Source organism: Hibiscus syriacus, unplaced genomic scaffold (genome assembly GCF_006381635.1).
Source record: "Hibiscus syriacus cultivar Baekdansim isolate YM2019G1 unplaced genomic scaffold, ASM638163v2 tig00112491_pilon, whole genome shotgun sequence".
NCBI lineage: Eukaryota > Viridiplantae > Streptophyta > Magnoliopsida > Malvales > Malvaceae > Hibiscus > Hibiscus syriacus.
In genome coordinates this window covers 1838177-1850072 of record NW_024063344.1, presented here as the reverse complement: position 1 = coordinate 1850072, position 11896 = coordinate 1838177, and the positions used below count along the sequence as shown (strand labels likewise).

At 33.7% G+C, this 11896-nt stretch overlaps 1 pseudogene; it reads right to left on the bottom strand.

Moving 5' to 3' along the window:
• Nucleotides 1–6471: 6471 nt before the first annotated feature.
• Nucleotides 6472–7652, bottom strand: LOC120180294 (annotated as a pseudogene).
• Nucleotides 7653–11896: the final 4244 nt, after the last annotated feature.

Sequence of the window (11896 nt, the reverse complement as noted above, 5' to 3'; positions counted from 1 at the left end):
TTCAACACCTACAACACTTCTTTAAATCCAGGCACCAGCCCTCTACACATCACTTGCATGCATCATTTTCATTTAAATTAGCTTCACAACCTTTCACTCTACTCATCAGTACTCTTGTCCATACACATTACGATTTCCCCCTGTATCAAACTCATAAACTCTAGCTTCATATACCTTATACACTTGTCACTGATGCACTTATCCTGGAACTCTTTTGCAATTCTCACTGCATCATTTGATCTTTTAACGCTCTTATGGTGACACTTGTTCACCATATTCTATCTTATCCACGTCCTAACAAAACTAATCCATATCGTTTTTACGATTCAAAACCATGAAGATCTTCTATCACTATTCTAATATGATTTCAATCTTCTGAAATCAACCTTTAATCTTATAGACACTTTCTGAGGTTTCTACTCTTCATCTTGCCTGGCCAGGGCAGGTGAATTGCTATCACCATCAGATTTGTCAGTTATCGATTTACTTTACATTGACAATTTCTATAATCAATTCTTACTATCTCATACAAATCTTATTCTATTAGCAAGATAATATACTCCTTACACTATCAGATCAGAAATTTTCACCTTTAGTTGGCATGTACACATTTTTAAACCTCCTTTGACTTCGGTTTAAGCCTAGAATCGGCTAAACCTTAGCTCTGATACCATTAAATATAACACCCCCAACCCGTATCCGACCCGGATACGAGTCCGAAGTGTCACATTAACTTTTCAATCCTTGACTCTTAAGAAAAATCCCGGGAAATTTAAAACTTTATTTAAAACAAAATACAGACTTTATCAGAGTGCTCGTACTTAATGACTTATTACATGCCAACACTTTATACATAACCAAATACATACTTTGTCAAATATTTCTGATATGATCTTCTGGTAAGGAAAACTAACATGTCTTGCTCCGCATCACTCTTTACCCTTCTCGAAACCTACGTGTGAAACAATCACACGCTAAGTCGAAGACTTAGTGAGGCATAACAACTTATAATGCACTTTAAAACATATATCGATACATGCATGTTCTGTTCTATCATGTTATAGCAATTCCATGCATTTTTCATATCGTATAAAATCATATCAGATTAATTGCAGTAAATACATACATACACATAATTCATCATTAACAGTTTATCATATAATCACATACTTTTTCAATCAAACACTATACACACACAACATCATATCATTTCTATAGCATTTATCATACCACTAACTTATATTTGTTCATATCTCTGGATTAGCCCATGTACGTATGTGAGAACTATCGATATGTGAGTCTATAGAGGTTGTGCACTAATGTTGTCACCACAGCTCGTATAATTGCACCGAAGTGCCGCGTAGAATTGCACCGTAGTGCCATATAATAATGTCCATAAGGACCACATAGAATTCCTTAAGAATCATATACATATGCTAGGGATCATATATGTGTCTTTCAAGACTTCACACATGTTCCACAGAATATATATATATCCCGAAGGACCGCGTAGAATTGCACCGTAGTGCCATATAATGATGTCCATAAGGACCACATAGAATTCCTTAAGAATCATATACATATGCTAGGGATCATATATGTGTCTCACCAGACTTCACACATGTTCCAAAGAATATATATATGTCCCGAAGGACCGCGTAGACCCTCGACTCTTGGCATGCCAACTATACCCCTAGCTCTCATGACACATAACATGGGCTTTATCATTTATTTCATTTCAATATTCACATAAACGTGTAATTCACTTTCACATATCACGTATCACATAGCTTCTTTTCATATTATCACATAGTCACGTAGTTCACTTACACGTAGATCATTTCCATATAATTCACATGTCACATATGTCATGTTTTCATATAATTTCTATCATTTCTCACCCAATCACCTTTATTCATGTAAACATACTTATCATATCTTGTTCACATAAGATCATATACTTCATATAATATATCGAAACACCTAGAACACTTTGACGTAGCTTATAGTCATAGGTCTTATCTCATAACATATACTTGTTTTCACATATATATTTCATATCATTTCTTATACCCTCACATAATTCATTTAACATACATAACATATTATGTAACATTATAATAGAAATACCTAAGTCATATCACTTAGAGCACATATATACTTATAGTCACATTGCTTATATCTTAATCTTATGCATTCTCTTAGACATATATATATATATATATATATATATATATATATATATATATATATATATATATATATATATATTCACATGTTCAGGTAATCCACCATTTCATCACATAATTATGTATTCATATAACTCATTTCATTTCATATCCATCTATATAAATATATATTCTCAAGATTTATCCTAATATAAATCATATAGCACTCTTATAATTCATATTCATATTTATCTAGGGCAGACTTATAAACACATCTCACTTCTATTATTTCTTTATATATATATATAATCTAATCTGTTTACTTAATTCAATTTCATATAACTCCTATAATCTTCTCATATAACTTCATAAATTTCTATCATACAACCCATGTTATAGTTTTATTTAAACATATGAATCTTTCCCATCTAGCTTATCTTATATGTTCATCTTATCATTTATGTTCAAATCTCCTAGTTAGTGTACTATTCTCACTTCATCCTATAGATCAATATTATCCAGCTTATTTCACTTATCATATAATAATAATTATATTTTACTATGATCACATAGTTTATATCTCATATAATTCATAACCTTTCTTATGTAATTACTTATACTTTCTCACCTAACACATAAAGAACAGATCAATCCATATAATCAAGCATACATACATGCATATTCAATTCATGCCTTTAATCATGCATTCATGTGTAACACTTCAGGAAATAGACTCATCGCAAGTCTTATTCCCATCGCACATCATATACTATTGAATATGCACTCACCTGGGCCTCGTTGTTTGAATCAATCCTAATCCTTAGTTTGTTCCGGAACAAGCTTTCATTCTATATCTACATAATAATACATTAATACTTATCAGTATACTGATTGATATATTCGAAACTATCACTCCTTAGTCTCAAAGAAAAGCCAATTTCATCTTTTAATGAAGGTATGCATCGATGCACTACACCATGCATCGATGCATAAATCCTATTCGATGTTTGTATTTAATGGGGATGCATCGATGCACTCCTTATGCATCGATGCATAAATCCTATTCGATGTTTTCTATTTAACTTCATGCATCGATGCACTGCATGTGCATCGATGCACCTTAAACAATTTCTGGTATTTATCATCGATGCATCGGTGCACAATGAATGTGCATCGATGCACATTGCCCAGAACTGACATTTTAGCACGTAAATCATCAACTCTTCCCTTAATTCTTCTATTTTAAGCCCCTATTTTGACATTAAACTCAACTACTATAACTTGAACCAACTTATATCCATGCAAATCATCTTTAACCTCAAAATCCTATCTTCTTTATGAGATTCAAGAATCATACCAAATTTTCTATATGTTCTAAATCCAATTCTATCACTCCAAATCTCTTAATTTAACCATTGACAAGTCAAATTCATCCTTAGAATTTCAAAAACCTTTCTATATCAAAAGTTCATTTCTAATCTTTTAATAGAAATTCCTTTCTCATTCTCTCTTCTTGATGTTTTAAGCTTATATAAGCTTTCCTTAAGCTTATATAATACTCCAAGAATCAAAATCAACTTATAAATCCAAGAATTAAACAGCTTAAATTAAACTCACCTTTAAATGAGGCTTACGGGGAGAAGAAGAAGCTGGAGAAGAAGACTCTGGATAATTATCTCATATCCCACGTGTTTTATAACCCTTAAAAGAAAGATAAATATCTTTCTGGTCCAATGACCAATTTTACCCTTTATTTCCTTTAATAATTACTGAATAACCTTCATCATATTTCCAATAAATCATTGCACTATTCAATTATCCTACTTTAATCACCAATTTCTGAAACTTTATAATTTGGTCACTAACCCGGTATTGAGGATGTTACAAGAAAGATGAAGAAAAAAACTAACGGTAACTAAAGAAAAAGAGAGAAAAATAAGGTATTATTTATTTATTTATTATATCCAACTAAATATCTAGATTTTGATATAATAAGAGATAAAACTGAAAAAATATATACGGGTAAAGTATATAAATAATCATTAACTTGTATTAAAAATGATTTTTTTATATTATTAAACCTAACATATAATATAATCATAAAAGAACACACACGCAAAGCAATCAAGTAGCACCTTAGTGAAACTTACCGCAAGATGCAACGCAAGTAAATACCCTCAATCTCTGATCCTTGACACTACAAACCAACTCAACACAAACTATCAGTCAAGCAGAATTACGTGAAACGACAATAAACGTTAATCAATGGTACGAACATCTCAGTTGAATTCTTGTGTTATGACCCTAGGAGATTAGAGAAGAAAATTAGACGAAGAATGGAGAGAATTGAGATTAAAGAATAGAAGAAAAGGGATTCAAGAAAGCTGAGAATTCATTCATTCATCTCATAAACAAAAGATGACTACAAGCAAAGTATTTTATTTAGTTACAATGTAGTATGGAGAATCTAACTTATGCCAGCTGGCATTTGTACTAACAGATTACTAACAGAAAGGTTATGTGTCATTTCCTTTCTTCAGCAGGTATTGGCCATCTTGTTTGGGCCGCTCAAGTGTTCCTCGGATCCTTATGGCCTGCTCCAGCTCGTCGGTAAGATAATCACATGACTATCTCGTGCTTTAATTCCCAATTTACATTTTCCAATCCCTAACCCTTGCACATTTATTCCCAATTTCTCCCCTCGTTCGTCCATTCCCAAATCCTCCTCTCCTCGTCGTTCTTCTTCTTCTCCGACCATAACAATACCCGCCCCAAGAGATGATCCTTGTCCTCAAGGATTGAACCCAGGAAACTATCCTTTTAGAACTGAATAGTCATGGTACTTGGATTGGTCAGAATGGAGAGATAGAAACCCAATAGCTAGGCATAGTTATTGGATTGACAGCTCTTTCCTAAATGGATCAGTTTGAGGCAGGTGGCAGCTGAACATGGTTAGAACATCCAATGCAGCATCAAGTTCCCATCTATATATGTACTTGAGGGCAAGTCCAGTAGACAACTGTTTTTCCTTCAACCGCAGGCAATACTGCCAACTAATGCTCCATATGCCATGCCCCTGTAACCCTGAGGTTGTCCATAAGTTGAATGAATTCCTTCTTCGTGTTCAATTAGTAGTTGAAGCAACTTGTCTGAGGATCCATTACGTAGAAAGCGATCAGAGAGTGCAAGAGAATCCATTAGTTTTCCTTCATCAATCAACCATTCCACCGTTTTCTCATATGGATCTTCATTCTCTAGGCCAAAAGAAAGAAAAATTGTACTATCAACTTCATCTGTTTCAGGTTTTATGCAATAATTCCATGGGTCTGGAGAGGTGTTATCTTTAACATTAAGGTCCAAGGATGCCGTGACATTAGAATTACTAACATTTTCATCAACATCAGACTCAGTGTCACTGTCAAATTCATGCAGTCTCTTAATAACAGTTCTTGTTTCAGGTTTACCATTGCCACCATTAGCGCTTTGTATAGCTATCACAACTAATTCTAAAACCCTATGAAGATTAGTTTGCATCTGTATCTATCTATTCAAAGTAGGGAACCTTTCAGATTGATTAAGAGAAAACTCATAAAACAGCCGATCAACATTAGGTGCCTACAATAAATCATCATCCAAGGGGCTAGATATAGAGGAGTCACTACCGCTGTATAATATACTGCTTCCAAAAACACATGCCAAGACAGCCTTGACTGAAGATAATCTAACCAAATGTTTCACTATATCTAATTGGAGAGGAAAAAGAGGGATCCCATGTATTGCAGAGGAACGACTGTAACAACTAGGTTTAGCTTCTTTAGCAGAATGAGAAAGTACTTTATTATCTGAACAACTACGAGGGCATGTGGTGATGACGGGAATACATGGCCATCCATGACCAGAATGTGGAGGATAAACTAGGGGTACACATGCTGAAATCACTTCATGAACAAAGTCGGTAGACATTATCTATGCTACTTTGCCAACTGCATATATGATTCCTTGGTCGAAGACCAAACGAATTAAAAGATCTTTAGGCACACTCAAACTCCTATCAAATTGAACCATCTTCCATCTCATCAACAAAAGTCGAAACAAAAAAGGATCAAAGATTTTAACATGTTTGTTGACATCCCTAAACATCTTGGAACAATTTTCTCTAAACGCGGATGGAACTAGATAGTTGGAATTATTTGAGTTACCCAGTGTAAGCACCCACTTTGTAACAATTTGATTTGCTGCAAATTATGGCGATGAAGCTCCGACGCTTTTGCAGTAGTCACTAATAAGAACTTTACTCCCTGGCTTCAACCATTTAAAGAAAGATCAAAATAGTGAAGGTTTGTCTTGAATGTGCATAAGGGTGTCAAGGCTGTAGATAACATCAAAAGTGTTTTTCGGGTAAGTTATTGTAGTGCAATCAACAACTTCAAATTCAACCGCACAATTGAGTCCATTTGCTCGTTCAAGAGCAATAAATACCATATTTAGGGATAGAACAATGCCCACAACATGGACACCGAATTCTTGTGCCATATAAGAGTCACCTCCACCAAATCCACAGGCAACATCGAGAACTTTTTGGCCAAGCTTAAGATCCAACATTGCTACAAACTCTTTGGTTGTGTTGATTCCTCTTATGCTCACAAATCCTGGACCAAAGGTACGTTCATAACGAAGTATGCTACTAGATTTGTACTGTACAGTATCCAAGAAGCGTAGGAATCCCCCATCATAATCTGCATTCACCTTTTCCCAGATCTAACAAATCTGATTCTGATCCTTTTTGTGCTTGACATAAGCACTTATGCGCTTGAAGCCAACTAAAGAAAGCTTAAATGAGTTTCCTGAATCATCAGTTGCTTGGCATTCTATAAAGACATGTGAGTAAAATGAAGGCTCACGGTAGTGAGTTGGGTTATGCTTTTGCTTGCTGTCACCAGATGGATGAAAACAAGTCTCTCTGAAGAAAATATGCCCTCCCACTTTCAACCACTCCACCATCCTTTTTGCTAACTCCTTAACCTCTACATCTGAGAGATACATCAACAACAAATTGGAAAATATCAAGTCCACTGATCCTTCAGAAATATCCAAATCTGGAGAAGTCGCATCGACACAGAGAAATTTGATATTCTTATAATGTCCATTGATGCTTTCATTCTTATTTATAAGGTCTTCGACGAAGTCTAAAGCAATAACCTGATCAGCCTTCAGAGCTAAATCACCGGTAAATCAACCAGTGCCAGCTCCTACACCTTCCTGTCCTTGATGGTGGAATGAAGCTTTGTGATTTCCAAAGAAACTTGGTGGTGCAAACTCCCAGGATAGTTTTGACAGAGGTAATAAACATGGTATTTTAAATAAATTGAAGGTTGTTGCATTTTGGTCTCTAATATTCTTTAACTTTGATGTTGGCAATTTATCGAACACCTGAGAATCATCATGTTTTTGCTCACACTTTTTACCAGTCAGAATCTGTAACATATACTCCACATCTCTCTACTGCGATGCCATTTTTGATTCCAATATACTCAACCAACTGTCCTGCTTCTTCCACCATTTAGGAGGGATTGATTTAGCCGTTGTATGCTTTATCATCTTGGTGAGAACGTCAAGCTGCCTCTGAATCGAAGAAAGATTAATGGAGTCTGCCATGACTTGATTTTTTTTTGCTTCAAGCTGCTAGGAAATGATGACTCTGGATACCAATTGTTATGACCCTAGGAGATTATAGAAGAAAATTAGACGAAGAATGGAGAGAATTGAGATTAAAGAAGAGAAGAAAAGGGATTCAAGAAAGTTGAGAATTCATTCATTCATTTCATAAGGGAAAGATGATTACAAGCAAGTATTTTATTTAGTTACAATATAGTATGGAGAATCTAACTTATGCCAGCTGGCATTTGTACTAACAGATTACTAACAGAAAGGTTCTGTGTCATTTCCTTTATTCAGCAGGTATTGGCCATCTTGTTTGGTTCGCTCCAGTGTTCCTCGGATCCTTCTGGCCTGCTCCGGCTCGTCGGTAAGATAATCACCTGACAATCTCGTGCTTTAATTTCCAATTTACATTTTCCAATCCCTAACCCTTGCGCATCCATTCCCAATTTCTCCCCTCGCTCGTCCATTCCCAAATCCTCCTCTCCTCGCTGTTCTTCTTCTTCTCCGACCATAACATCTTGTCATCGATAAAAAAAAAAGGTAGTACATTGAGAAACTTCCTATATGATATTACACCAATGGAAACCAAATTGAATAAGTAACAAAATTCTAGGGGCAGTAATCACTAAAAATGAAATATAATTTTATGTTGTGGCATAGTCGTTAAATCAAATTGTTTATATAATATTAACGTTTTAAAAATTATAGAAGGTGATAATTTGAATTGTAAATTATTAATTAAAAGACATGCATCGTTGTCATCTATTTTTAAGAATTTTATTTTTTTTGTTAGATTTGAAGAAAAAAAAAGAAACATTAATATTTTTTAAGAATAATTTTATAAGTTATAGATTTTCTTTAATGGGAACGATTTTTTAAAATATTTTTTTGGATTGTATTGCATGAATGGAAATGAACAAAGTATTTTTTTTCTTGAATGGGAAAGTATTTTTTTTAAAGTAATCACAAAATATAAATGATTTTATTTGTTTTTCTTATACGTTTTTTGGTCTACTTTTATAATATTTTTATTTTAATCTAAAAAATAATGTATAATAAATAATTTAAATTTAGGAATTATTTTTTTATATATTATTTTTAATCCTAAATATACTCTTGATTCCAAAATTGTGTTTTTTAAATTACAAAACAGAACCTTAATCACATCTCACATAGCAGCGGCAGCACGCGGACCATCCCACTCCAAGACTTTAACGACAAGTTCGCCGATGATCCATCCTCTACCACGCGTGGGAGTTGCCTTAACTCTTTAACCGATTACCGATCTTCCATTGGCTTTCCGACCTTTCCTTTGGTGTCAGTGCCTTAGCCTTTGCCACATACCAAATCTTCAAATGAACGCCTGCAATTTCAACTGTTGACTTCATTTTTAGTTTTGAGTAGGACACTGGAAAAACATTCTGACGGGAATTCTTTATTTGATTTTAACAAAATTAATTCGAATGAGATAAAATTTATAGCAGTTTAATTTAATTAATCAATTCAAATTACAAGTATAAAAAAAGCAAGTCTTTAAACTCGAACCAATCTAAGTTCAAGTAATTTAAAGTTTTTGGGACTCGTAAATCTCTTTACTTAATATAGTTGAAAACTATTACTAAATAATATTAATTAAAAATTTAAACCAATTACAAAGAATAAGTCTTTTTGACCCTACCAATATCAATATGACGATAATCTCGATAAACATGCTAAACACTTTATTTAATTTTATTAAATAACCATCCATGAATCATGATCAATGATAGTTTCTTTCTTTCTTTCTTTTTTCCTTTACTTATTTTAAAATGCGACCTAAAATGAGCACAAAAACCAACCTTAACGAATGGTGAATGTCTCCTAATTTGCCTACCTCCCTTCTTATCCTAAATTTATAATATTTACACCAACGAACTCAACTCGTGCAAAGAGGCTACATTTCTTTTATTCATTTACTCGTCATTTGGGCCACAATTGCTTAAATATTATGTGGGAATCAACAAAATAACTGTCGTTATAATAATAACAATGAGGTTGCGTTTGGTTTACGGAATGTAAGATTATTAGTGGGAATAAAAGATTATCGGAGAATAAGATTACTGGGAATATTGTATTTTGTGTTTAGTTGGTTTAACAAGAATGTAAGATTATAGTGTTTGGTTAAAGGAATAAAAGATTATTGAAATGTATATTTTACCAAATTATCCTTTTTATATATTTATTTTTTTAACAAGTTGAATTCTACTATAATATTACTATAATTAATTTATATATTTTTCTTTAAAAAATTAAATTCATAAAATTTATATTTTTTTACAAAATTGAAAAGATAAATAGGTTTAATGAAGGGTAAATTTAACCCCTGAACTTCATATAAAATTTTAATTATAGATTTTTTTTTTTTAAATCTAAAATAGTTTAAGGATAAATTTGTAATTTAACCTTCGTAGAATTTTTATTATTCAACTACATAAGAATGATATTTTTGAGAAAAAATGGCATTTTAGTCCAAAACGTCGATAATCCAACAATACCTAAAGGAATGGGTAATCACATTCCCGGTAATATACTTTAAAAAATCCATTATTGATAATAAAATATTATCGGGGGCTAGGAATGTTGGCCAATCAAATGGGGGAATGAGGATTCCATTCCCCAAGTAATCCCATATGCAGTGAACCAAACGGTAATGAAGGAAAAATTTATAGAGAATCACGCGAATATAACTTTGCTATTATGTAATAAGAAATAATATATCAATAGCAATATAAAAATATAATTATTTTTAAAATATTATACTTATACATTTATCCTTTATATAAAAAATTATAATAATTTTTTTCAATAATATTTTCTTCAAAATTTATACATAATTTTTTTCATTAAAGTCTATTTCACCAAATACTTTATTAATTAGAGAAAATAACCTCAGTGACCAAAAATGCCTTATAATATACGATTTTAACTAACTTTTTTTGGATTTACCAAAATGACCAACTAAATCGCAATGCGATCGATAATTCGCAACGCGATCTCCGGTATCACAAATTAGTTTTCAGATTCGCAACGCGAACTTCGACTATCGCATTGCGATTTACATATTCGCATTGCGATAGTCCAAGTTCGCGTTGCGATTTATTCCAAGTTCGTTGCGATAGTCGAAGTTCGCGTTGCAATTTATTCCAAATTCGTTTCGATAGTCCAAGTTCGTTGCGATTTATTCCAAATTCGTTGCGATAGTCCAAAATCGCAACGACGATATTGCATTTGTTTCTTAAGAATTTTCTCTAAACAGATAGTATTCGCGCGGACGTGTCGAAGACACGTATTACCACGACCACGACCACGACCACGACCACGACGACACGACACGACACGACCCGAGACGAGACGAGACGGGACGGCGGCGGCGCGCGAGAGTCCCCCTTGTTCTCTATCACTCAACAAGGAAGTGGGAAAGCCAAGCCTTAAATACCATTCCCAATAGTGTTTCCAATACTATGTGGGATTGAGCATTACCAACACTTGTTTCCAATACAATGTGATTATTCAGGAAACAATTAACAATCATGCACCTTAAAACAACTGAATCAACAACCAATTGCATTAGTATTATACGATTAAATATGTCATAATTAAAAGTCAATATACAATCAATCGCGATTATTGCAATTTTAAGCAAAACATTCAAAAATAATATCACTATTTAAGGCTCAATCCCACATAGTATTGGGAACAAGTGTTGGTAATGCTCAATCCCACATAGTATTGGAAACACTATTGGGAATGGTATTTAAGGCTTAACTTTCCCACTTCCTTGTTGAGTGATAGAGAACAAGGGGGACTCTCGCGCGCCGCCGTCCGTCCGTCTCGTCTCGGGTCGGGTCGGGGTCATGGTCGTGGTAATACGTGTCTTTGACACGTCCGCGCGAATACTATCTTTTTAGAGAAAATTCTTAAGAAACAAATGCAATACCACCAGTTGTTGCGAATTTGGAATAAACCGCAACGCGAACTTCGACTATCGCAACGAACTTGAAAACTGATTTGCGATACCCGAGATCGCA